At 42.5% G+C, this 27,760-nt stretch overlaps 1 protein-coding gene across 1 annotated transcript in view; it reads right to left on the reverse strand.

Moving 5' to 3' along the window:
- NOXRED1 (NADP dependent oxidoreductase domain containing 1) overlaps positions 1-27,760 on the reverse strand; it is a 282,269-nt gene that overhangs the window by 219,667 nt on the left and 34,842 nt on the right. The window contains exon 2 of the mRNA XM_078659966.1: positions 7,571-7,692. The gene's annotated coding sequence lies outside the window, so the exon portion shown is untranslated. The remainder of the gene's footprint in view (positions 1-7,570; positions 7,693-27,760) is intronic.

Below are 27,760 nucleotides of genomic sequence, written 5' to 3' on the forward strand. Positions count from 1 at the left end.
ACGGCGGTGTGTGCAGAGAGTTCGACTCGTGGCAGAAGACGGACGGCGGTACCCCTGTGAAGCAGAACGAAGAAGGAGAAGACGACGAGGTCTGGACGGAGGACTGGTGGAGTCCTGTGGAGGACGCTGGAGAGCGGCCGTAACTCGCGGGAGAGTTGCGGCGGGGGCATGTGAGTAACAAACTCCACTTGTGTATCCCGACTGTGCATAGCCCTAGTGTAAACTGACACCGCCCCCCCCCCTGGGTCTCACTAATCACTGTATATAGTAGCAACCCTTCGCGATCACCGGCACTTGTACGATACGCCTCACACTGACTCTGCCTTCCGGCACCCTCCTCTGCTTCCCGACTGGATCATTCCCCTCCCCATACCTCCCTCACTGTCCGCTTTCTCTTCTGCACTCCTGGTGATGGTAATAGGCGCCCACACCGTTCTGAACGGTCAGACTAACGGCCCTCCTTTGTCTCTCTCTCCTTGCCCGCCTCCGAGTACCACCACCCGAGGAAGAAGCCGGACCGACCTGGTGGACGACGCCCCACTCTACATCCAGGCGTGTTACCGCCTACATCCAGGAGCTGTCATTGGGACCTTCAACCAAGCACCTTCCCCGTCGGAGCTACCCCTATCCACACTTTTGTCTCTCCTTGACTTTGTGCACGAACAAACAAAAAGACATAGCCCACTTTATACGGCCTCCACGCCTGTTATTCCGGCCTGCACACGCCCCACGACAACAGTGGCATAATACATGCTTTAGCCAATGGGGCACCCCTGGTGTACCTGTGCACTGGGTACCTCAGTAACATTACCTAGAGACTTATAAGGGCACACCAGTATCCAATCCGTGATATACCTAAGTACCTACCATAACCAATTTATGGGAGAAAGCACAGAGACTGGGGTCCTGATTAGCAGGATCCCAGCCAGACTAGTCAGAAATAGCATAGCATCAGGCAAAAAGTGGGGGTAACCATAAAATCAGATCCTACTTACCTACAGCTCCAGACTGAAGAAGGAAGTTGCTTTGAAACAGAATCTAAAAATGCACGGTCTTGTGATTCATGAATTCCCCATCCAGTCTAGGATCATTTACTATCCATACTGTAATTGAATCAGGGCCCTTTGTACAACTCTCATGGAAGCTATGCATTCTAAGTTGATCAACCATGGGTAATACAGGGTGTAAAGAAATCACATACAGAGGTGTTGAACTGGGCGTTGATCTTAGCTTGTAAGGCCATAATCACCAAGGCTAGGAGGAAGCCCACACACACGTTACTACAGCATGGTTCCTTTTTGGCATTTTTGTTATTGATAAAACTGTGAAGCAGGTAACATGAGTTCTGCAATTCAGCCATTCCAACCTTTCTGGAAAAGGATGCATAGGGTTCCGATTGGCTATGTCCTTGGTCAACCATAGAATGCCCTGACGCAACATCAATCCTCTCAGTCACATGGGTACCCACATTTCTAAACTTCAAAGACTCAAGTTTGGAAAGCCCACTCTTGATGCTCAGTTTAGTTTTTCAATTTCTTTCTACACTCTGACCACGGTTTCTTGCTGCAACAATGTAGTTTCCGAGATGCAGGCCCTGGGGTCTCTACTTAATACTACACACTAGGAAGACAACCTTTGCAGCTTTCGAGTCACTAGCATCACTGGCATTGACTGTGACTAGTACGCAACCCAGTTAACTGGACAATTACCCAACAACAATCATGCACAACCCTTTTGCCAGCTAGAGCACTTGCTTTTTTTTTAGCTTAAGCCCAATTTCCTACCTTGATGATAGGTGTCGTTATTTGAGAGCAAAACAGGAGGGACTTAAACTACCAGGCTTATTTTACTGTGATCTCCTTACCCTCAATCTGTTGAGCTATTTGCTGTGATCTCCTTGACATTGCTAGGGTCAGGAAGAAAGTTCATGGAGCGATATTTCTCTTATTTTTATTGTCCTGTCCACTCTTGTGACTTATTTACTGGTGTTTCCCTATGTCAACGACTGAGATTTACTCCTATTGAATCATCAATGCTCCCTTCAGGACTAGTTTGGAACATTCAACCATAGGATAATATTTGCTGTACACTCTAAAGTGAATTTGTACCTAAGCATTACAAATAGATTTTTGTTTTAGCTGCGCCTTCTATCCATTGGCGATCATCGCTTTAACTGGCCCATACTTTCTCAAAAAGAGACCTAGATTTCCTTCACAATGGTCCACATGTGGGAAACACACCCTACAATCTCCTCCAGAGGGGTGTAATTTAGCTCCACCTAAAAGGAGGGTCACTTGAAACTCATGGTCCACTCCTACCCCATAACATAAAGTCATCACTGTCCAGAAAAAGGAATAATCCATGTCTTCCCCAGACAATGGAACAGGGTTATCCCTTTCTGTTCATGCCAGATTCCAATAATATTATATTAAACTTCCGTTACACTCAAATCCATTGTTGGCACGGGTGTTCTCTTGGCTCCAAAAGGACCCAAGTTGAGTATTGGTCTAAACACATATGTATCAAGTCAAGCCTAGAACCAATACCAATCTTTATAGAGCAGGGGTCTACCTAACTCATTAGACCAAACTGTAGAGTCAAAGATGGACAGGTAGAAGAGCTACCCAAGTAGTTCTGTCAAATGCATGGCTTTAGAGCTGGACCACTTCATTTCAGCAGAACACCAATTTCCAGCATTTGAGTTATATATAATAGCTATCTCTGTCCATTCTGGGTGTTCTATTCAAGGTGCTAGACATGACTCATCCTTTACAGGACAATATCAGCCACTAACTCCTGGCATGGAGCAAAGTAAGATTTTGACAGTGACAATGTGTTTGCAGGTAAAAGACTTTGCCCTGGCTCCTCAGGCAATCACTTAGTTTTATTGTGTAGCGTAGTAAGTAGTGAACGTACGAGCAGTGCTTCAGAAAGGAGAGCTATGGCAGCGTCTAACAATCAGTTAAGCAAAGTTCTGTGACATTAGCACTATGATGTAAGCAATCAACATATCAAAGCTAAAAGCTCCTTAATTAGTCCTTGCTCCAAAAGAGACAAAACTAAACCAAACGCACAAAGTAATGCTCTTTTTCTTTTTAAACTTTCCATAGCTGCCACTTAGACACAAGTATGTAACAAGAAAGCTGTATACAAGAAATCTTTGGCCATTATCGTAAGTTAAAGCACAACAAGAACGTGTTCATCTTGATACACTCACGGTCCTTTGGCATTACTGATTATTTACAATTTTTTTACTTTTGGAATGTGAGGGTTTATTAGGGAACTGGGTGGGTAGTCTTTTAATTAAAATATATATTATTTTATTAATCGATTAATATGTAATTATCCTAAGTTTGAACTGGTTTTGTACTTAACTAACTTTTTTAAGTAACCGAATTATGTACTTATATTTTAATTTAAAAAAATGTTAATTGAATTTTCATTAAGGGTTGTGGGGCATTTGGGACAATTATATTATTAAACAATAATTAAAAAGTTAAATATTTTAAAGTACAAAATTGTGAACAATTCTTTGGTTGTAGAAATATTTAATTACATTTTAGAATAGATTTGAAATACTTTTCTTTTAGGTTTGCAGGTTTTATGGGGTTGAGGGATGGTATTTATTTAACAAATATTTATATTATTATTTGAACTTTTTTCTCAGGTTTTAAGATATTTAATTGAGTTTTAGGTTTTGTAAAGTTGTTTTTTTAATTTCCGAAATAATTTTCAATGTGTAATTACAGTATTTGGGTGTAGTGAGTCTGTCCGACCAATGCATGCACTTTCCACAATGTTTATTGGCCTGGAGTTAGAATAGTAAGCATGATGTCCCTTTCTGATTTATGTATTTTCCCCAATGTTTGTTAAACCTTAGTTAGAATACTAAATATCTCACACACACACACACACACACACACACACACACACACACACACACACCTCCCCCCCCCAGTATTTACTGGACTTGGAATAGAATAGTAAATCTGACCGAGCCAAATGTATGCACTTTCCCCTGTGCCTGTTAGCCTGGAATTAGAATAGTAAATCTGACACCCCCATTGTACCAACTTTCCCAGTGTTTGTTGGGCTGCAGTTATAATGGTAAATATGATTCCCCCCCTTCTTCCCCAGATGTGTGGGTATTTTCCCCAATGTTTGAGGGATTGAGGTTAGAAATGTGTATTTGAATTGTGTTTAATATAGTTTGTATTGGTTTAGGATTGGATTAGTTTACAACATGCTACTTCATTTAAGAAACTTTTGAATAGTATTTGAGCATATTTAATTTAAACAAATATTTGTTAAATGATTTAATTATTTTTCTTTTGAGTTTTTTAAATTAGCTAATATTTCTGTTGTTGTTATTATTTTAAAATTATACATTTTGGTTACATATTTCCCAAAAATATTTACAATAGTTTAAATGTAAAATATGCTTTCTATGTTTTTCAAATTATTACTTACTATACATTGTTTTATTATTTAATATAAATATAAATTAATAATATACAAGACTCATTTTTATTTGTACAATACATGTATTATTTAATTTATAAAATTATTTTAAGGGTATAAGAAGTTCTGTTTTTTTGGTTAAAAAGTTAATGTTTATGCCATTTTTAGTCATGTATTTTTTTGAATATATAACATTCTTTAATAAAATTAACTTTTTTAAACAACAATGTTAATTAAATACATATAATGCCGATATTTTGGATGACAATATTTTGGTAGTAGATATTTTTGCACTTTACATTATATGTTTTTAACATTGATATTTTGGTTCTCAAAGCTTTTTTAAATTACAATTAAATACATGCAGTGTCGATATTCTGGGTCACACTATTTTGGTAGTAGATATTTTTGCAATTTACAGTATGTGTATCTAACATCGACATTTTGGTTCTCAACATTTTTTCAAAGATGTTATTATATCACTATATTTTGTGGATGTGTGTCACACAACGTTCCTTCAACGCTTTTTGTTGTAGAAACTCCAGCCCAAGTGAGTTTGTGTATGCTTGTTAAGGAATTGCCCCTGTCACAAAAAACATTTAGGGCCCGCCTGCGGTCCCACAGCCCGAAGTCCGCAGCTGCGGCCTTCAGGACACCGGAGTGCCAGCAGTCTTCTGAGCGCTGTATTACGAGTTAACCACGGTGTTTGTGTGTTGCTGCGACGTTCTTGTAGCAGTGGGGTGGTGAGTAAATTTAGATACATAGCGATGCATGTGCGAGTATTTCAACTGCATATGTGTCAAATTCACACATATGCATGATACATATGGAAAAATACCACCTACCCTTCGCCGGAGTCTGACTCATAAGTGGGCAGTTCTGGCAATTGGTATAAGGTACAAAAAAGGACTAACCTTGATCGCCGCAGACAGGGTTGGATTTCTCAGGGTGAAGATGCTACTTTGAAGGGGGCACCTGGAGAAAGGGATCCACATTGACTGCTGCTAGAAAGAACAGTAAAGGGGTGAGTATGAACCCCAAATCCTTTGTTTGGGCGAACCTTTAGACGGTGGTCCCACTGCCACGGTTAGCTCTTGGTAAAGCCAACTCGTAATACAGATGACGCTGTAGCTCCTCCATATCACCCTGTGGTGGCTGCTTTCCCTTGACCGTGAGCCTTGTGGTCGATGGTGTGCTGCGGTGTCAGCAGTTCAGCCATCATCTTTGCAAAGGCAATCAGACCAACTCATAATACGGTGGTCGGACCGCGACCACGGGTAAGGCGGTCCACCAAATTAATAATAAGGCCCTTAATTCCTGAATCCATTACAATCAATCTTGTACAATAAAGAAAACAGAAATATGGCTTCTTGGAAAAAAACATAATGCTGGGAGCTAAAGTGTACATCATTTATACAGTTTATAGCCAGCAGGGGAATCACCTAGTGCCTTTCAGTTGCATAAATGTCTTTATTACTTACCTGTTATCTTCTTTATCCTTAGTCCTGTTCCTTCTCATTACTTCTGAGGTGTACCCAGCTCGGGACAGAAGAAATGAAACCTGGAATTATGATGCGCCTGACCCCGCCCAAACAAATAGATAGCTTGCCCAGCATCTATTCCAACTTTACCAAGCCTAATCAAAGGTCAGCAGTCAAGGGTGGGTGGGTGATTCCTAATGACTGTCACAAAGACATCTCTAATCCAGTCATTATGTTTGAGAAATTACAATGCTATGCTGTCCTTCAAAAAGCAGCAGAAGAAATAAATATAACAAAATCCACTAATACTGCCAAGCAAAACAAATCATTATTGATTCAACCAAAATATCAAAATGTTCTTACAAAATGAAGGCAGAACAGAACTCAAGACCCATTCCAAAGGCATAACCAACCAACCCAAGATCTTAAATGCAGTTATAGTTGACAAACGTATGAGGAGACACCCAGGTAGCTATCCTACAAATCGCAGGTACCGGATCCTTCTTGAATCCCTTCCCAGGATGCTGCCACACTTTTAGAGAATCCGCCTTGAATAAGTTCAGGAAGAGGGGTAGCTGACAAAGGTAAAATATTTTGTACACCAATTCCATGCACTAATGGAAATAGAAGAAGCTTTGTGACCATGACCTGGACTACCAAGTACTAGATGAAAAAGGTGATCCGTTCTACATTAAGGTCTAGACCTACCCATATACATCAGAATAGCTCTCCAAAAGGAATATGGTGTGGTCTGCTTAACACAATGGACAATATCACCAATGCCTTTAATTACCACTCAGTCAAGTTGAACATTCAGGTGGGCTTACTAAATACACTGTCTCTCTCAGTAGCCGGAATAGACACTAGGCTACTCTATCTATCAAACTTAGTAGTTAAGGCTCAATCTGACAAAGATAATCTATAGATCACATGTACTTGCGCTCATATAATCGATAACGTTTCAGAGCTACCAACTATATTAAGGTCCATGGTGACATGATGACGGCCATCAGCCAGATACCAAAAATCTATTTGTGGGAACACCAGGAGAAACTTGGAATTCACAGGAAAAAAACAGGATTAGAAGAAAACCTACAAAAAACACAAACAGCACTCATACCTATAAAGCTCAGCAACGTAACACACTCACATCAATAAGGAAGGAGAATGAAAGTGAAAATAAATCACCAAGGGGTGAGACTTTACTAAGCATCCCTCAGAAACCTCAGGACTCGATGGAAGGAAACAAACCCATTGAACAATTATCAGTATCTGTTGTCAATGCTTCCCAGGCCACCTCTAACCTGGTACCAACCACTAATACAATACAAGAAGGATTAACTAAAAGAGCAAGAAAAAGATTAAGAAAAGCCCATAACAAATCAAAGAAACTAAAGAAATCTACAAAAGCTAGCTCGCCTACTAATCCCAATTCAAAAGAAATGTATCCAATGGATTAGTCATATCCTCCTCTCCCGTTGAAGCGGCTCATGTACCGATAATGTCACAACCAACTGCAGCATCTTATTCTCAAGCGCTTGGACAAGATTCGGTTCAACAAGGAAGTGACCGGCAGAGTGCAGTGCAAAATGTGGTCAGAGGAAAGTGTGTAAACAATGTTGCCTTACCGGAAAATATTCCAACTAACATCAAGCTTAGGGTATCTTCAGGACTACCAGACGTGGAAGACATCTGACCAGGCGATAGGAACTCTCAAGGCATGCAGTTGTCACCGGAGACCAGTGGTAACCTAAAAAAGGAAAAGTTAGTGAACAACATGTATCCAGTCCCCACTATGAAATTAATATTTACCCCATGGTATACTTCAAGAAGCCCTCACGATGCATTGAATTGTGGTAATATTCTGAAACTGTTGAACTTAATCCCAGAGCTTAAGGGTTTAACATCGCAAAACTTAGATTCGGTTGAATTCAAACAAGATACCAATAACCCCACTAAAGAGATGACTTTCACAACTTGGCACTGTGATGAGACAGTTTTATACATTTTTAGAAAACAACTCACAATTTGAGAAATGGGGCATCAATATACAGAAGAGCAATCAAGATCAATATCCAACTTTACTGATTCCGAAGTTAATAATTTATAGTTCTGCTTCAATAGATCCCTCTATAACCATAAGATCAGAAGGTCATACCAGGGTATTAAAAGGAAACATAGTGCAACTATTTAATCTAGATCTGTCATCCGGGATCAAAGTTACAAGCTGCAACTCAGATTCTCGAGTTTGCGAGGAGTCAAAGAGTAATACAACACTTCGTGATGACTGGAGCTGGCTTCTGAAAATACTCACAAAAGGGAAGACTGGAACGCCTGAATGATGCTCAAAAAGTTCATTCAAGGGAATAAACCCTTTTAACATTTGCTCGTGGAACATCACCGATCTTAAAACCCTAATAGAGAACCAAGATACAGTAACTTTTTAAAGGGATTTTGATGTTTTAATGGTTCAGGAAACATGGAATACGAAAAAGGAACCCCTAATTGGACATTACGAGTATTCGAATTTTGCATCCCGCACGTCTATCTTTGGTCACGCAAGTGGTGGCTTATCTATTTATGTGTCATTGACCCTGAATGTCAAACACTATGAAATCGACTTTCAACTAGTGTGGCTTCTTTGCATTAAATTAGACCTCAAACAAGCAATAATATTTATAAATGTCTTCCTAAGTCCATAAAATAATGTCAAGACATCCCAATATACTGCACTATGGGAAGTAGTCAAAATGTTGTACTATGAATACCCAGCCACCATGCTAATGATCTCAGGAGGTTTTAATATGCACTTGCTCGCCAAAAACCACGCTAACAAACCAAGCAGAGCACTGACACAGATGTGCCCGGCTGAAGACAGCTGCAATGCCAGAAAACGGTCCTGGGAAGCTTGTTTCCGGTCCAGGGAAGGCATGGCTTGGCAGTTCGAGCTGGACTGTTCCCATGAGGCACAGGGTCTGACTGATTTGCATATGGCCATGTCTGAACTGGGGTGGCAGAGTGGGCTAAAGAATGGTGATGGATTAAACCCAGATCAGTTGACTGGGGGTGAGTGCTTGTATTGTCAACGCTCCGTCCATCATTTCCTTTGGTTTTGCTTTGTTCGCCACAAGTTGGCAGGGTATGCTCAGACGTGAGTCCCTTGCTCACTTTGCCACTGGAATCAAGCAAGCCCGGCTGAAGACGGCTGCAATGCCAGAAACCGGTCCTGGGAAGCTTGTTTCCGGTCCAGGGAAGGCATAGCTTGGCAGTTCGGGCTGGACTGTTCCCATGAGGCACAGGGTCAGACTGATTTGTATATGGCCATGTCTGAACTGGGGTGGCAGAGTGAGCTAAAGAATGGTGATGGATTAAACCCAGATCAGTTGACTGGGGGTTAGTGCTTGTATTGTCAACACTCCGTCCATCATTTCCTTTGGATTTGCTTTGTTCGCCACAAGGTGGCAGGGTATGCTCAGACTTGAGTCCCTTGCTCACTTTGCCACTGGATTCAAGCAAGCCCGGCTGAAGACGGCTGCAATGCCAGAAACCGGTCCTGGGAAGCTTGTTTCGGTCCAGGGAAGGCATGGCTTGGCAGTTCGGGCTGGACTGTTCCCATGAGGCACAGGGTCAGACTGATTTGCATATGGCCATGTCTGAACTGGGGTGGCAGAGTGGGCTAAAGAATGGTGATGGATTAAACCCAGATCAGTTGACTGGGGGTGAGTGCTTGTATTGTCAACTCTCTGTCCATCATTTCCTTTGGTTTTGCTTTGTTATACACAAGTTGGCAGGGTATGCTCAGACGTGAGTCCCTTGCTCACTTTGCCACTGGATTCAAGCAAGCCCGGCTGAAGACGGCTGCAATGCCAGAAACCGGTCCTGGGAAGCTTGTTTCCGGTCCAGGGAAGGCATGGCTTGGCAGTTCGGGCTGGACTGTTCCCATGAGGCACAGGGTCAGACTGATTTGCACATGGCCATGTCTGAACTGGGGTGGCAGAGTGGGCTAAAGAATGGTGATGGATTAAATCCAGATCAGTTGACTGGGGGTGAGTGCTTGTATTGTCAACGCTCCGTCCATCATTTCCTTTGGTTTTGCTTTGTTCGCCACAAGTTGGCAGGGTATGCTCAGACGTGAGTCCCTTGCTCACTTTGCCACTGGATTCAAGCAAGCCCGGCAGAAGACGGCTGCAATGCCAGAAACCGGTCCGGGGAAGCTTGTTTCCGGTCCAGGGAAGGCATGGCTTGGCAGTTCGGGCTGGACTGTTCCCATGAGGCACAGGGTCAGACTGATTTGCATATGGCCATGTCTGAACTGGGGTGGCAGAGTGGTGAGGAAAATGATATTTTGCCTAACCAAATATGTCCTCTACATATACCCTATGTTACATGTCATGTGCATGTCACCCATGCATATTTCCCGTAGTGGCCTGAATCACTAGGCCTCTGCAATCATGTCCTGCATTAGAAATGCCAGTCATCAAAGTCTCCCAAACATTAAGTTAGCATAAGGCCCGTGTATTTGCATTGCATTGTGCACTTTTAAATAAATATGTAATGAACCCATTGTGTGGCGCAGCCCGAGCCACTTTTCTGAAATAAGGGTGTTTCATGACTCCTGACACACTGAAGCTGCAGTTACGTCCCTCTGACCTCGCATACTTCTAGCTCAGCCGAGAGAAGCCCAGCAAGAGGCCAAGACAGTATTATGAATAACAGTTATCAGAGGAAAAGTACACAGAACCCGTCCGAGGGAGATAGGCCTAGCCATTCTGTCTCCATTTAAGTAAATCACAGTGCTTGCACCCATAGAAAGCTCATGCAATGAACGAATAAATATGCCCTCTCTGTCTTTTAGTGACGAACAACCTTTGCTTCTTTTGCTTGCTGACTCTAGATATCAGTTGTACTAGATGTGCTGGTCGCCTTGACATAAAAGATCTCTCTGCTAGGTTGAAAGTCAGCCTCCTCCCAGTTACACGTCAATTGCACGTCATGCTCAAAGTTGCACAATTAGGGCACAGTTCGAGCTGGTCATGCCAACTCCTCCTAAGTACCCACCCACCTATGACACCTACCTATCACCTCGCTATGACTCATCAAAGTACACACCCTCATGTACACCCACATGTTCTTATCTCATTTTCTGTCTTGCGCCTGCTCCTATGTACAAGGAGTGAAAAGTATATAATATAATGTTTTGTTATTAAATGTTAGAAGACTCTTCCTGAACCTCTGTGGTGATGGAACATATTCTCCCTTTGACTCGAGTTATTGGAATAAAGCCCATTTTAACTCAGATACCACGGACTCTGCTTCTCACTTGATGCATGCTAATTGTTAATGCCTAGAAATTCAGCCAGGGTAATATTTTATTTACCACATAATTTGGCGCCCTTACAGGGACATATCCCTTTCCCCACTCGCCGGAGTTGTCGGTCTAGTCTTTGCCCCCTTCTACAGCCGTGACGGACTTCAAAGCGCACCAGCAGGTCTTCTTGCCACTCCCTCAGGCCCACGGAGGAGGACGGACTGCGACCAGGCATCCATGTGAGGCGGTGAGGAATGCGGATCGTCTCAACCAGAGGCCCAGCCCGTGAGAGAGCAAGGTCCGAGGTCTCCAGAGGTCCACCTGTTCCAAGGCGCAAGCGTAGTCAAGTCAAGTTTCCGAGGCCTTCAAGTTTCAAGTTCTGCTTTCCCGGTGAGTACCACTATGGGAAATGTATCAAGTTTCAAGACGGGCTCATTTTAAATGAGAACGGTCAAGACGGGCCCACGGTAAAAGGTGGGCCCGGTAAAGACGTGTCTCAATTTTTTGGGACCGGTATGGTTGTACTGTATTTTCAGTGCACAAACTGTTTTTCAAGTACATGTTTCACTCTCTGTATCAGTTTAGGTTGTATCTGTATCTGTTTCAGTGTTTAAATTGTTTAGTGTGAATGATTGTTGATTGTTACAGTCTATTTTTGTGTATTGTGTTTCCATTGTATTGGTTTCTGTTTTCAAGTTTACGTCAGATAGGGACCAGAAAAGGTATACTAGAATAGACAGTTAAAATCCGGCCTAGAGACACACCTGGTCATTTTATGTATAATAAGCATGGGCTAAACGCCATTTGGAAAAAGAAGTCAAGACCCTCTCAGAAAGATGCCATTGAGTTATGGCGCAAAGAGTGACATAGGAGAACAAAGAAAGAATTCAACAAAGTAGAGAGAAATAAACTAGCAGAGGAAAAAAGCCAAAGAAAAAGAATCACGTCCTGTCAGAAAAACTAGCTAAAGTGACCACCTCAGAAAGACCCAGTAGGTAGAGAACGCCACCACCTGTACCCTTTAGAGTATGTAGAATTAAAGCCAACAACATCTGAAGAGTTCATTTCCTTGTATCTAGACAAGTCCCTTCTGGACTGCGAAAGTGCCTTGTGAGTAACTAGTTGGTTTATTTGTGAATTGCGCTTTGTGCTTAAGACTTGTGAATCGTTTGTTACATCCATGTGTGTAACGCCTTGTGAATGGCTTGTAGTTGCTTGTGAATAGCGACTTGAGATTAAGACTTGTGAGTAGTTTGTTGAATTTTCTTAAGTATAGCTCCTTGTAAATCTGCCTTGTGAATAGCGTGTCATTTTTGTGACACGTTGAGTTTCTTGTAAATATGGCTTGTGAATAGCGCCATGTGGTTATGTTTTGTGCAGAGCATGTTATCATCAGGTCCCTAGCCATTACGTTAGGCAGGAGAGAGCTGGATCTCTTTCAAGTGCTTGGAGAAAATGTTTTGAAGATGTGCGTATGTGATGTGATAACGTGGAGAGATGAGTTCATGACTTTCCCATGTACTGCAGTCATTGGGGAATGATTGTGCTTCGGCTGCCATAGAGTTAATATCTTTTATTGAGAAGGCAGTATTTGTTTTAACAAGGTGTTGAGGAATTTTGACGTTTTTTTTGGTGTTTGCGGGGGGGGGCATGTTTTTGAGCGGGAATTCGTACCCGTTCCAGTGGAGGGATTAGGTTGCTTTTTGGTGAGGATTTAGGGAATAGCTTGGACTACTGTGATGCAAACTTTGAAAAGGATCTGAGCTGTGGAAGTGGTGGAAAAAGCATGTTTTGTGTGGAGGTGCGATTTGCCATGTTATCCAATGGGCGGATTCAGTTTGCAGATTGTAAAATGTTGCATGGAGAGTAAAGAAGTGTATTTGTAAGGGTTTTGCCTTAAGGGTGTTTGGCTCAGAGGTCAGTATAGTTGTAAATAGACCAGTCGAATTGAGATAAGGGTTTGCACCACAAAGAGTGCTTAGATGTTTTCAGGGTTGACAAGAAAATATGAAACAGACCCATCTTAGAATGTGCTTTAATTAGTGTAATAGAACAGTGTGTTTTTTAAATAGGAATGTTTCTACAGAATATTTTTCCCAATGCAAGCTGCCCTTTAGAATAGCGTGTGAATGTTAGCACACTCACTTAGGAAAATGGCTATTTGTGAAATTAATGAACGTGGCCCTTTTTGATAGCTACAATACACTACCATCTTAGTGCATTGCTAAGAGTCCCCTACATTAGTTTGATTTGCATTCATTTAGTTCCAAGGCTCACCTATGTACTTTGACAGGCTGCTTCAATTAATATGTGCAGAGAACAGTCCCCACTAAAATTAGAAAACATGGCCTTTTGAAAAAGTATGAATCTGTCCCTTTTAATAGGTAGAATAGAAAGCTGACACACTTACTTATGAAAATATTGGTTATGCAATGCAGAATTAAGGAGTTCGACATGTTATTTTCAAAAAAGTAAAATATGGTGTGTTTCATGCCATGATTGTTTTGTTCTGTTTATTTTTTCCCTTGCAGCTAGTAGCAGTACAGAATTATTTAAAATGCTAGCATGTCACTCAGTTACAGAAAAATATATGTCTTTATTAATTTACTTTTTACCACGTTTTAAATTTTGCTTCAGTTAAAGTTAGAAAAGCTCTGGCCTGGGAACAGATATGTTTTGAAGTACAAGGAATGTGTTTTTGACCTTGAGACACAGTCCGAGACTGAGATGGCCTGGCTCCCAGTAATTGTTTATGTAAAGGGAGGGCTTTTTCTCTCTTGGAGTGCCTGTCTGTTGATATTGGCCATCCTCCAATTCCTTTCCGCGGACGATTATTGGCTGTTCTCCAGCTAAGTCAGGCTTCCTTCGCAAGCAGAATAAAAATACTTGACGAGCCACGGAGAAAATGTTTATGTGAAGGGGGGGCCAAGTTGCTCCTCTGAAACGGTCAACATTGAGAGCTTCATTGACTTCAGATAAGTCACGCTTGCAAATGGATAGTTATTCCCCCAGTAGTGTAAACAGAATAATTGGCAGGAGTCTTGCTCTTGCAATGAGTTCAGCATCTGGCAGTCATTCAATTTTAGATCACAGTGTAGCCCGCCTTGGAATTGATTCAAAGCTCCGAGCGCGAACATAATTCTAGAGGGAGGGGCTGCTTCTCAAAGGAGTATCGAGGCTTCTAGGCCTTCTGTCTATGACAAGAATACTTTGATTTTATTCAGATACATTTAGAGAACATATTGTAGGTAGTATGGTCATACTATTACCAGGATTTAGAGTAGGATTTATTGTAAAAATGCAGAGGTTTTGGATAGAGGTTCCCCAATATAAAATAGTGCTTTTGAATTGAGAATTCATTTTTATTTATTTATTTATTTATTTTTATATAATTATTTTTGCTAGATTGATGACAGTGAGCCCTAGCATTTACAGTCAGACACTAAAGGAACGGTTGGACAGTGTTTACATGCCTACCAACACAAACGACATTCTAATTACAGCAAGATCAGAACCAGACTGTGACATTGCATCTCTGACAGTCTTGTACTTTCTGTGTAAAGCAAGTGGTGTACACAAGAACCATACAGCTCATTACTAACCTTTCACAGCCCAGGACACAAAAGGAAGTACGTGCCTTTATTGGCCTCACTTCTTACAGTATGCATATCTAGCCAACCACTCATACAGTTAACTACACAGGAGGCAGCCATTTTGACTGTTCTCCCTAGGACACAAGAACACACCTTGGCATTTGAGGAATTAAAAAGAGCATTATGTCAAGCGCCAGTTTTAAGCGACTCCATGTTACAGTAAACATTTTATGCTTTTTTATTTTTATTTATTTTTACATTTGACTGTAGCGAGTCTGACAGGATATGAACTGACATTATTTCAACCACACATAGAGATCAGACGTTGTAATATTCTGAATCCTGCAACACTTTTGCCCTCAAGTACAGTAAATGCACCGCCACATGAGTTATGTATATAGTGACAAGACCAAGACAAGACCTGACAGATATTGCACTTCTAGACCCAGACCTGACACTCTATGTAGATGGATCATGCATGAGAACAAGTACAGGAGACTTAGTAGCAGCGTATGCCGTGACCACTGAAGTCATAGAGACACAGAAAATAGACACACTGTCTGCTCAAGCAGCAGAGCTTATTGCTCTGACACAAGCCTGCATTTCTTTTTTGACCTCTCATGGTGCCAAGATTCAGCATGGCCAGCTTATTCAGGCCCTGTTAGAAGCCATACATTTATCTACAGCCAATTCTATCCTGAAATATAAAGCTCATACCAAAGTTACAGACACCATTACCCAGGGTAATGACCTGGCAGACCGAACAGCTCAGACAGCACAGACACCACCAGACACGACAAGGACAGAGGTACCATTACTGACATAAAGCATGACAGTCAGGGATCCCACTCAAGATGTAATCGACATACAGACACATGCCACTGCAGATGAGATAATGAAATGGACTTTACAAGGAGGGGTCCAGACTAACCAAGGTTAGATGACTAAGGGAAAAGGTACATTGTTTTCTTCTCAGCACATAGTCCAACACACTTAGGAGAGAAGGTGATGATAGACTGTTTACAGTATATTTGGTTTAACAAGCACCTATGTGCAACAGAAAGTGCGAACATGTATGATCTGTTGTCAGTTCAATCCAGGTAAAGGCATTCCGGTGGAACTAGGCGGATTTCATCCTCCTGACCACCCTTTTGAGGTTCTCCAGACGGATTATATCCAAATGGACAGATGTAGAGGAATCAACAAACATGTCTTAGTAGTTGTGCACTGTCTAGATGGACAGAAGCATATCCAGTTCCAGATTATACTGCTGTTACAACAGCCAGACAATTAGTGCGCAGTATTTCCCCAGATATGAATCACCTCATGTGATCTATTCAGATAACGATCAGCCATTCTCCTCTGAATTAATGAAACAAGTGTCCCTTCTGTCAGGTTATACATGAAACTTCCATTGTGTCAGACACACAGAAGCCGCAGGCCTTGTAGAAAGACAAACCAGACAATTAAGCCAAAAGTTGCTGAGATCTGTACAGAAAAAGGAAAGGCGTGGATTGGATGGTGGCCTTGCCGGTTGCCCTCTTTTACATGCGTATGGTAGCTCATTCCAGAACAGGCCTATCTCCTATGGAGTATATATGTGGGGTACGCCTATGCCAAAGAAAATAACTGATGTTGACAGTAATATGCTGACAGATTACCTGGCTTCCTTGATTTCTGCACTACTCTCTTTTCATTCACAGGTTGCTGCCGCCTTCCCTGACAAACACCCAGGTCAAGGAACATGCCATAGCACCAGGAGAATTTGGACTCCTCAGGATCTTTGATCGTTCAAGTCCCCTTGAGCCACGTTGGAAGACGCCGAAGTTGGTGGAAGGACGTAAAGGCCGAACTCACCTTCATCACTATTTGGAACTTTGGAACTTTGGAACTTTGACCTTTGCTAGAAAATACCCCTCAGCAAGAGTATAGGTCTAGCTTAAGAACAGAGCAAGTCAGACGTAGTTTAATTGTTTAAGCCCACCCGGTGGTGAATCGGTTAGACTCGATTCTGACATGCATAAGATCACAAACAAGAATAGTAAAAACGAGAATAGCAAGAAGAGAGATAAGAAGGAAAAGTACTGCAAGATAATACGCAGTAGATGTATAGTTACTTTGATCATCCTTTTTATTCTGTGCATTGTTATAATTGGTGTCAGTTTATTGCTACATGTTTTCTTTCCCATTTCCTCACATATACACTCTTCCAGTAACAGCACCGCAGAGCACACATTTAGTGACCTGCCTCCCCATGAACTGTCATATCGACTTGCACTACGTAACAATACCTTTATTCGAATGTTACACCATTCTCATCAGACCAGCAATGCAACTGACTGCTGGGTATGTGGCCAAATGCCACCTTATCAAGAGACGAAGGGAGTATTGCCCTTCTACCCTTTACCGTTCTCACACAATGGTTCGTGTGGAGCATGGTTTGCTCTAATGACCTCAATAGATAGAAGGTACATAGCTTATCCAGGTGGCTGGATATATGGAAACCTGAATAAAGTAATGAAGGAAGCATGCTTTCCAGACAAAGACGGATTCCCCCAAAGAAAGGGATCCGATTTAGGGAATGAAGAGTACGAACAGGGAAATGCATCTGTTAATTTTATAATGTTAAATGTTCAGCCCAAGCAAAACACAGGTCCACCGTTTATATCAGTCCTGCCAGCAAAAGGTGATTTATGTGTTAGTAAGAAAGGCTCAGTACATATGGGACACAGCGAGTGTAACACTGTAGTAGAGTTTGATGATAACGGACCATCTTCTTTCAAAACATCACGCCATACCTATTTCATTTGTGGTCAGACAGCCTATGTACATCTGCCCTTAGACTGGGGTGGGACTTGTTATATAGCATTCTTATTGCCACCCGTTTTTCTAGCCCCATCCAATTATCACAGAGATTCACGACTAGAACATGTTAGACAAAAGAGAGAGACAGATTCTGCAGGTATCGATCAGACTGAAACAGCTTTGGAGCAATATACAGATTTCAACAAACGATTCTTTTTCTTCATAGGTCCCGTCCAAAACAGTAAACTGATACGCAGGTTAACAAGGACTCTTGAAACAGTTGTAAATGTAACTGCATCTGCCCTGGCGAACTTGACCCAGGAACAGTCTGCTATTAGACTTGTCGTTCTTCAAAACCGCCTCGTTCTAGACGTCATCTTGGCGGATAGGGGCGGAGCCTGTAGAGTCATCCGATCTAGTTGTTGCGTTTTCATCCCAGATAATGCACCATCTGTGTACGAAGCAATAACAAGACTCCACAAGATTGCTAATGCCATACATCAAGATCCAGGCACATGGACTTGGTCCAGTTGGTTCTGGGGTGTAATATCTGCATGGGGATGGAAAGTTATGTCCTTCCTAGGAATGGCCCTGCTTATGGTATTTGGTTGCTGTCTCTGTCTGCAGTGTGGTCCGGCGATTTGCGGCCTGTGTGCTACTGCCTGTATTCCCCATCCACGTAAACAAAGAGTTAAAGATGAACAAATGATTCTGTATGATGAACTATACGGTCTCATGAATATAGATGTATCCTAAAGGGTTATGTAGGGAACAAGGAGGGAATGAGGAAAATGATATTTTGCCTAACCAAATATGTCCTCTACATATACCCTATGTTACATGTCATGTGCATGTCACCCATGCATATTTCCCGTAGTGGCCTGAATCACTAGGCCTCTGCAATCATGTCCTGCATTAGAAATGCCAGTCATCAAAGTCTCCCAAACATTAAGTTAGCATAAGGCCCGTGTATTTGCATTGCATTGTGCACTTTTAAATAAATATGTAATGAACCCATTTTGTGGCGCAGCCCGAGCCACTTTTCTGAAATAAGGGTGTTTCATGACTCCTGACACACTGAAGCTGCAGTTACGTCCCTCTGACCTCGCATACTTCTAGCTCAGCCGAGAGAAGCCCAGCAAGAGGCCAAGACAGTATTATGAATAACAGTTATCAGAGGAAAAGTACACAGAACCCGTCCGAGGGAGATAGGCCTAGCCATTCTGTCTCCATTTAAGTAAATCACAGTGCTTGCACCCATAGAAAGCTCATGCAATGAACGAATAAATATGCCCTCTCTGTCTTTTAGTGACGAACAACCTTTGCTTCTTTTGCTTGCTGACTCAAGATATCAGTTGTACTAGATGTGCTGGTCGCCTTGACATAAAAGATCTCTCTGCTAGGTTGAAAGTCAGCCTCCTCCCAGTTACACGTCAATTGCACGTCATGCTCAAAGTTGCACAATTAGGGCACAGTTCGAGCTGGTCATGCCAACTCCTCCTAAGTACCCACCCACCTATGACACCTACCTATCACCTCGCTATGACTCATCAAAGTACACACCCTCATGTACACCCACATGTTCTTATCTCATTTTCTGTCTTGCGCCTGCTCCTATGTACAAGGAGTGAAAAGTATATAATATAATGTTTTGTTATTAAATGTTAGAAGACTCTTCCTGAACCTCTGTGGTGATGGAACATATTCTCCCTTTGACTCGAGTTATTGGAATAAAGCCCATTTTAACTCAGATACCACGGACTCTGCTTCTCACTTGATGCATGCTAATTGTTAATGCCTAGAAATTCAGCCAGGGTAATATTTTATTTACCACAGTGGGCTAAAGAATGGTGATGGATTAAACCCAGATCAGTTGACTGGGGGTGAGTGCTTGTATTGTCAACGCTCCGTCCATCATTTCTGTTGGTTTTGCTTTGTTTGCCACAAGTTGGCAGGGTATGCTCAGACGTGAGTCCCTTGCTCACTTTGCCACAGGATTCAAGCAAGCCCGGCTGAAGACGGCTGCAATGCCAGAAACCGGTCCTAGGAAGCTTGTTTCCGGTCCAGGGAAGGCATGGCTTGGCAGTTCGGGCTGGACTGGTCCCATGAGGCACAGGGTCAGACTGATTTGCATATGGCCATGTCTGAACAGGGATGGCAGAGTGGGCTAAAGAATGGTGATGGATTAAACCCAGATCAGTTGACTGGGGGTGAGTGCTTGTATTGTCAACGCTTCGTCCATCATTTCCTTTGGTTTTGCTTTGTTCGCCACAAGTTGGCAGGGTATGCTCAGACGTGAGTCCCTTGCTCACTTTGCCACTGGATTCAAGCAAGCCCGGCTGAAGACGGCTGCAATGCCAGAAACCGGTCCTGGGAAGCTTGTTTCCGGTCCAGGGAAGGCATGGCTTGGCAGTTCGGGCTGGACTGTTCCCATGAGGCACAGGGTCAGACTGATTTGCATATGGCCATGTCTGAACTGGGGTGGCAGAGTGGGCTAAAGAATGGTGATGGATTAAACCCAGATCAGTTGACTGGGGGTGAGTGCTTGTATTGTCAACGCTCCGTCCATCATTTCCTTTGGTTTTGCTTTGTTCGCCACAAGTTGGCAGGGTATGCTCAGACGTGAGTCCCTTGCTCACTGTGCCACTGGATTCAAGCAAGCCCGGCTGAAGACGGCTGCAATGCCAGAAACCGGTCCTGGGAAGCTTGTTTCCGGTCCAGGGAAGGCATGGCTTGGCAGTTCGGGCTGGACTGTTCCCATGAGGCACAGGGTCAGACTGATTTGCATATGGCCATGTCTGAACTGGGGTGGCAGAGTGGGCTAAAGAATGGTGATGGATTAAACCCAGATCAGTTGACTGGGGGTGAGTGCTTGTATTGTCAACGCTCCGCCCATCATTTCCTTTGGTTTTGCTTTGTTCGCCACAAGTTGGCAGGGTATGCTCAGACGTGAGTCCCTTGCTCACTTTGCCACTGGATTCAAGCAAGCCAGGCTGAAGACGGCTGCAATGCCAGAAACCGCTCCTGGGAAGCTTGTTTCCGGTCCAGGGAAGACATGGCTTGGCAGTTCAGGCTGGACTGTTCCCATGAGGCACAGGGTCAGACTGATTTGCATATGGCCATGTCTGAACTGGGGTGGCAGAGTGGGCTAAAGAATAGTGATGGATTAAACCCAGATCAGTTGACTGGTGGTGAGTGCTTGTATTGTCAACGCTCCGTCCATCATTTCCTTTGGTTTTACAGACGTGCCGTTCTCAGCTCAATAAATATAATCTTACGATACTAGAGGAAGATGCTCAAAATCCTTAGTCCCTCATCCTACCGACCTATTTCTTTAATATGTGCTGACAGCAAGATCTTTTCCAAAATAATTGAGTTAAGGCTCGGAATGGTTATCGCTCCCCTGGTGTCCATCAGCCAACATGGTTTCATCCCAGGTCGTGATACATCAGACCACGTTAGGCGGGCAATATCCTTGTTTGATTGGGCCCAGGCCTCAAAGTCACCCTTGGGGATGATCCTGTTGGACGCAGAGAAGGTGTTCGACAGGGTCTCCTGGGAGTTTCTCTGGCTGATGCTGAAGACCAAAGGGCTCCCGCAGGAATTTATCGCAGCTATACAGGCTTTGTATGTTTCTCCTAAGGCCCGCGTTCGGATCTCTGGACACAAACCCAATTAATTCTCTATTAGCAGAGGAACCCGCCAAGGGTGTCCTTGCTCTCCGTTAATATTTTCAATATATATTGATCCTTTTAAGAGCAAACTAGATGCCAGCTTGCAGATCAATGCGGCTATGGTCAATGGCATTGCGTATAAAACACTAGCCTATGCTGACGACGTCGCCATCTTTACGACTAATTTAAGTTCTGCTCTTCCTGCAGTGTATCATCTAGCGAAACAGTTTTGTTTTGTTTCCGGTTAGAAGTTAAACACCGACAAAACCTAGTTCATACACTCGGACATTCAATACCGGAAGATATTCGTATTGTATTGGCAGCAACGTATCTGGGTGCGGTTGAGCAGATACCAGAGATGAATTTACTGCTGATTATAAAAAAATACTGATCAGATACTCGCAGGATTAGATCACTTGCATCTGTCATTGCACTGACGGTGCAATGTTATTAAAATGCTGATTTTCCCCAAATTTTTATATTTGTTTCTGACCATATCCCTAGAATTCCCGGCTTCTTGTATTTCTAGGTAAGTATATATGCAGTGGTCAGGGTCTATAGATTATAACAAAGAATGTATCATGGAAACCATTAAATTAATCAATTATTTTAAGATTGCTTCTGTGCAGTACAGAACCATTTATTCAAACATTTTGATGGTTGATGTACTTGATAATATTCAAAAAAAGTTCAATATACAAAAAGACCAATTACTTCATTGGGTCAAACACATACTGAAGGACAGAAGTCTCAGTAGAAATGTTATAAAAACTTTCTTGTGGTTTCAATTCACATATATTATCTACACAGTAACATTACGACGCGCTCAAAGTGACAAAGAAAGGAGACAGTTAAGTGGGATGGGTGTGGTTGGGTCAAAGTGAGGACTGGGTAAAGGATGTTGTGACCTTATTACAATCACAGTGGTATTCAATGCAACCTTTACAGACTAATTTTGTTCATTAGTTCCAAATGACTCTTTAACATAGGATCTGTGTTAATCCATGGGTTGCTTCCTATTTTAAGAGAATAAGTGCAATCCAGTCTACGTTTCGACCCCTGGATTAAGGGTTGATTGAAGCCTCATGCTGGGGTCTTCTTCAGGACTTAAAGGTGCAGGAGCGCCTAAAGATGATACAATTATGAGAGGGATTGTATCAATACTTAAGTGTGAAACACAGGTGTACTGCAACTAACTGTTACTTAAAGGTGGGATTCTTACTTATTGTTGGGCCGTCCAGTGGCCTAACGGGGTAGGACCATCATCGGTTCCTCTGCGATTAGAATTGACCTAAAGGTGTTTAAAATGGAGGTATACGTTTAAGTACCGGGTTGGTTGTGTAACCCTATTAACAATGTACTCGGAAAAATAGCAAGGGGGGCACTTACTGGGACATCCGGGGCTTTCCAACTGATCAGTACATTTTTATTTCCGTTTCTTGGCTCCTCCAGATGCGTTAAATAATCATGTGGTCCGCTTTAGTTCTGGAGATAGAAAGAGAACGGTTCGTTTATTGTGAGCGAGTCCTATTGTAATAAAATGGCCGATTAATAAACTGGTTAAATCAGCGGGAATTGGAAAGGTGCTTTCATGCAGTCTAGATAGTGCATAAATCTAAAGACACGTGTCTAAAAGGATCGACGAAGTTTTAAGTCTATCAAGCGTCTAAAATTAGATCTTTAATCCGGTGTTTAAAACATGCCTCGCTTGGACACCAAGCCAAGCAGTCTGGGTAGTGCATTAGTCTGAAGACATTGGAAAAGTCTTAATTCTATCAGGTATCTCGAAATGAGTCTTTAATCAGGTGTTTAAAACAAAACTCGCTCGGACACCAAGCCGAACAGATCTGGGCCATTAGTGTTGAATAATAATCGGGGCATGTGGAATACCTTATTATTTAGGTTGTCTGTCGCTTACCCTCAGGACTCCATCAGAGCGGGTGCATTCAGCAGCTCTGCCCGGCCGCGAGTGAGCAAGCCGTGAGGTGCAGGCGCTGAATACTTCCTGGAGGCTCGTCCTGATCCGCCAATCAGGCAGTAGCAACTGCATCGTGTTTAGGGAGTGTATGCAAAGCTCGGACGGGAGCTTGCACGGTCCACGGGACCTGGGTTGGAGAGTCTACTCGGAAATGATTGCAATCAAAGACATGGGTAGATCGTTTGTCAAAACACGGAACACATCCCTGTGTAATGACTTTTTTTCGGACGAAACGTCCAGTAAACTTCAAAAAATTATGACAGTCTCGTTAATGCTGAATCCTCTTCGGCCTTTAACAGTTATACCCCTGAGGGGACACGTTTAGCCACAATAGTTCATATGTATGTTACACATGGTAATTGTCAGTGACACTCATTACAATAAGCAACATTTGGTGACTTTATATAGGGAGCGCATACCAAATCGTTGTTATCAGATAGATACAATTGTTACGGGGCACATTCTGTATTGGTCTGTTGGAACGTTAAAATTATATGAAACCCATTGTAATGTACAGCGTATGATGGCTATATTCATACCAAGTAGTTATGGTGGAATACAAACAGTTATTACCCATAACTACCTTATTTATAGCATAGCCTGCCAGCATATATGACTTTTAAAAGGAGCGCATACCAAATTGTTGTTGTCAGATAGAAACAATTGTTATGGTACATTATTCTTAGCATGACAAGTCAACACATAAATATATGTTTAATCGCAACAGAGATCTCCAGAGCATGTAAAGCGCTATAGAAACACCCAGGTGTTAGTCACAGTTAATCAGAGCCATTTGAGAGAAGGTTGCATCCATCTCATTCAGTCCATTTTGTACAGAGTCAAATAGCTGCATCCATTTACATTCTCTTATGTTCATAATGGAGTCCAAATCCCCGCCCCTAGGTCCCAGTGTGATTTTTTCAATGACCATCCATTTTAGAGATTCAGGTGTATGGGTCTTTGCTAGCAAATGATCTACTAGGGGCGCCCCCATCGTTTGGCATCTTATTCTGCTACAATGTTGCAGTATCCTGTTTTTAATCTTTTGCTTCGTTTGGCCTATATAGATCAGGCCGCATGGGCAGAAGATGGCATAGATCAATCCATTGCTGTTGCAGTTTGTTAGTGTCTTCAAATCGATAGTGATGTTATTATGTGTGATATCCTTTGTTTCTATACAAAGTGTACAGGCCTTGCAGCTGCTGCATTTGTAATTTCCAATTATGTTTGGTAGATTCCACATTGTTTGTATTGTTGGGGCCGGTGGAGTGTCCAGCATGGAGCGGACCACAAGGTCTCTAATGCTCTTGGCTTTTTTGAAAGCGTGCATTGGGGGGTCAGGTACTTCAATCACATCTGATATGATGCTCCAATGGTTGTTAATTATTTTACGGATCTCATTGCTCTTGCTGCAATAAGTGGTGACACAGATCATCCTGTCTTCCGGGAGTTTTCGGTTCCTTGGTATAAGCAGGGTTTCCCTGTCACTGAACCACGCCATTTTGCGTGCTCTTTTGACCAGTCTTTTCGGGTATCCTCTTTCCAACAGTCGGCATATAAGCTCATCAGATTCAGCAAAATAATCATCCTTCATGGTGCAGTTCCTCCGTATACGGAGGAACTGCCCAAAGGGTAGATTATCACGTAGGGCCCGGGTGTGGTGGCTTGTATATCTAAGTAGGGTGTTTCTCTCACTCGGTTTCCTGTATAGGGTGGTGTTTAGCAATCCCCCCGCTCTCTGATACTGATGCCCAAGAAGTCAATGGATTCATTACTGCAATTGGTGGTAAATTTAATGTCTTCTGATTGGGTATTAAGCCATTGAGTGAATGTTTCAAGATCTTGTTTGTTTCCTGTCCAGATCATTAGGATGTCATCAATGTATCTATGGTATTCCGATATGTTATTGACAAAAGGGTTGTTTGATGAAAGGATATGGTGCTGGTCATAATCACTCATATAGAGGATCGCCAGATCTGGGGCAAATGCTGCCCCCATGGCCACTCCTTTGCTTTGCATAAAGAATTTGTTCTGGAAAATGAAAAAGTTCTTTGTCATTGCGATCTCCAGTAAATCGATCAGAAATTCAGTGGGTACCCCAGCTGGTTGGGGTCTTGTTGCTAAGGCTCTCCGTATTGTTGTTAATGCCGGTAACTGAGGAATACTCGTGTATAGTGACACGATGTCCATGGTTACAAGTAATTGATTGTCTTTATTAAAGGGTTTTTGATCCACTAGGTTGATAACCTGCATGGTGTCTCTCAGGTAGGTAGGTGTTGCCTCAGCCAGAGGTTTCAAAAAAATGTCCACATATTTACAGAGTGGCTCCAGAAGGGAACCACACGCAGATATGATTGGTCTTCCAGGTGGCTTGTTGGGGTTCTTGTGGACCTTTGGTAGAACATAGATCGTGGGAATGCGTGGTTGTTCCACATTCAGATACGTGTATTCTTTGTCCGTGAGGAAGCCAGCTTCTTTCCCTTTTTGTGTTAATACCTTGATTAGATTTCTAATTTCTGAGGTTGGGTTCGTAACTTGTAACCATGGACATCGTGTCACTATACACGAGTATTCCTCAGTTACCGGCATTAACAACAATACGGAGAGCCTTAGCAACAAGACCCCAACCAGCTGGGGTACCCACTGAATTTCTGATCGATTTACTGGAGATCGCAATGACAAAGAACTTTTTCATTTTCCAGAACAAATTCTTTATGCAAAGCAAAGGAGTGGCCATGGGGGCAGCATTTGCCCCAGATCTGGCGATCCTCTATATGAGTGATTATGACCAGCACCATATCCTTTCATCAAACAACCCTTTTGTCAATAACATATCGGAATACCATAGATACATTGATGACATCCTAATGATCTGGACAGGAAACAAACAAGATCTTGAAACATTCACTCAATGGCTTAATACCCAATCAGAAGACATTAAATTTACCACCAATTGCAGTAATGAATCCATTGACTTCTTGGACATCAGTATCAGAGAGCGGGGGGGATTGCTAAACACCACCCTATACAGGAAACCGAGTGAGAGAAACACCCTACTTAGATATACAAGCCACCACACCCGGGCCCTACGTGATAATCTACCCTTTGGGCAGTTCCTCCGTATACGGAGGAACTGCACCATGAAGGATGATTATTTAGCTGAATCTGATGAGCTTATATGCCGACTGTTGGAAAGAGGATACCCGAAAAGACTGGTCAAAAGAGCACGCAAAAGGGCGTGGTTCAGTGACAGGGAAACCCTGCTTATACCAAGGAACCGAAAACTCCCGGAAGACAGGATGATCTGTGTCACCACTTATTGCAGCAAGAGCAACGAGATCCGTAAAATAATTAACAACCATTGGAGCATCATATCAGATGTGATTGAAGTACCTGACCCCCCAATGCACGCTTTCAAAAAAGCCAAGAGCATTAGAGACCTTGTGGTCCGCTCCATGCTGGACACTCCACCGGCCCCAACAATACAAACAATGTGGAATCTACCGAACATAATTGGAAATTACAAATGCAGCAGCTGCAAGGCCTGTACACTTTGTATAGAAACAAAGGATATCACACATAATAACATCACTATCGATTTGAAGACACTAACAAACTGCAACAGCAATGGAGTGAACTATGCCATCTTCTGCCCATGCGGCCTGATCTATATAGGCCAAACGAAGCAAAAGATTAAAAACAGGATACTGCAACATTGTAGCAGAATAAGATGCCAAACGATGGGGGCGCCCCTAGTAGACCATTTTCTAGCAAAGACCCATACACCTGAATCTCTAAAATGGGTGGTCATTGAAAAAATCACACTGGGACCTAGGGGCGGGGATTTGGACTCCATTATGAACATAAGAGAATGTAAATGGATGCAGCTATTTGACTCTGTACAAAATGGACTGAATGAGATGGATGCAACCTTCTCTCAAATGGCTCTGATTAACTGTGACTAACACCTGGGTGTTTCTATAGCGCTTTACATGCTCTGGAGATCTCTGTTGCGATTAAACATATATTTATGTGTTGACTTGTCATGCTAAGAATAATGTACCATAACAATTGTTTCTATCTGACAACAACAATTTGGTATGCGCTCCTTTTAAAAGTCATATATGCTGGCAGGCTATGCTATAAATAAGGTAGTTATGGGTAATAACTGTTTGTATTCCACCATAACTAATTGGTATGAATATAGCCATCATACGCTGTACATTACAATGGGTTTCACATAATTTTAACGTTCCAACAGACCAATACAGAATGTGCCCCGTAACAATTGTATCTATCTGATAACAACGATTTGGTATGCGCTCCCTATATAAAGTCACCAAATGTTGATTATTGTAATGAGTGTCACTGACAATTACCATGTGTAACATACATATGAACTATTGTGGCTAAACGTGTCCCCTCAGGGGTATAACTGTTAAAGGCCGAAGAGGATTCAG

Source organism: Lissotriton helveticus, chromosome 9, assembly GCF_964261635.1.
Source record: "Lissotriton helveticus chromosome 9, aLisHel1.1, whole genome shotgun sequence".
NCBI classification, from domain to species: Eukaryota; Metazoa; Chordata; class Amphibia; order Caudata; family Salamandridae; genus Lissotriton; species Lissotriton helveticus.